At 40.2% G+C, this 881-nt stretch overlaps 1 protein-coding gene across 1 annotated transcript in view; it reads right to left on the reverse strand.

The window, feature by feature from the left end:
• Positions 1-881, reverse strand: part of Dnase1l3 (deoxyribonuclease 1 like 3) — a 24,579-nt gene that overhangs the window by 1,600 nt on the left and 22,098 nt on the right. The gene's annotated exons all lie outside the window — the stretch shown is intronic.

The following is an 881-nucleotide window of genomic DNA, read 5'->3' on the forward strand; positions in this document are numbered from 1 at the left end:
TGGGTGGGTGCACCCCTCGTGGTCCCGACTTCGTTGCTCATGGGGGTATTTTTATTGTTAATTGATACAGGAGGATCTAGCCCACTGTGGGTGGTACTAGACCTAGGCAGGTGGGTCTGGGCTGTAGTTCCGTTTTGTTTATCAAAATCATTGATAAAACACTCACGAATGAGTGAAGAACTGCGGGAAGTATCACTAGCCCCACTATCAAATTATTCTGCAGAGTTATAATAATAAAACCAGCATGGTATTGGCACAAAAACAGACATGCTGATCAATAAAATAGAGATAAAGGTTCAGAAATAAGTCCACACACTCATGGATACCCAATTTTTGATAGAGAAGCCAGAAATATACGCTAGAAAAAGTGGTAGTGTCTTCAACAACAGCATCAGGGAAATGCAAATCAACACTCCTTTGAGATTCCATCTTACACCTGTCAGAATGACTGAGAACAATAACACAGGTGAAAGCTCATCCTGGTAAAGATGTGGAGTAAAGAAAGCACTCTTCCGTTGGTGGTGAAAGTGCAAACTTGTTTGCCACTATGAAAATCAGTGTGGCAGTTTAATCATAAAGATGGGAATTGAACGGAAAATCCATCCATCAGCTATGTTTATTTCTGCTCTATTCATAATAGCAATAAATTGGAAACAATCTAGATATTCATTAATGGTTGAATAGATAAAGAAAATGTAGTACATTCACAGAATGGATTATTACTCAGCTATCAAAAAATGAAAATTTCTGATGGGTGGTGGTGGTGTACACTTTTAGTCCCAGCATTTGGGAGGAAGAGGCAGACCAATCACTCTGAGTTAGAGGCCAGCCTGGTCTACAGAGTGAGTTCCAGGATAGCCAAGTTTACACAGAGAAACCCT

Source organism: Microtus ochrogaster, chromosome 6 (assembly GCF_000317375.1).
Source record: "Microtus ochrogaster isolate Prairie Vole_2 chromosome 6, MicOch1.0, whole genome shotgun sequence".
Classification (NCBI taxonomy): domain Eukaryota; kingdom Metazoa; phylum Chordata; class Mammalia; order Rodentia; family Cricetidae; genus Microtus; species Microtus ochrogaster.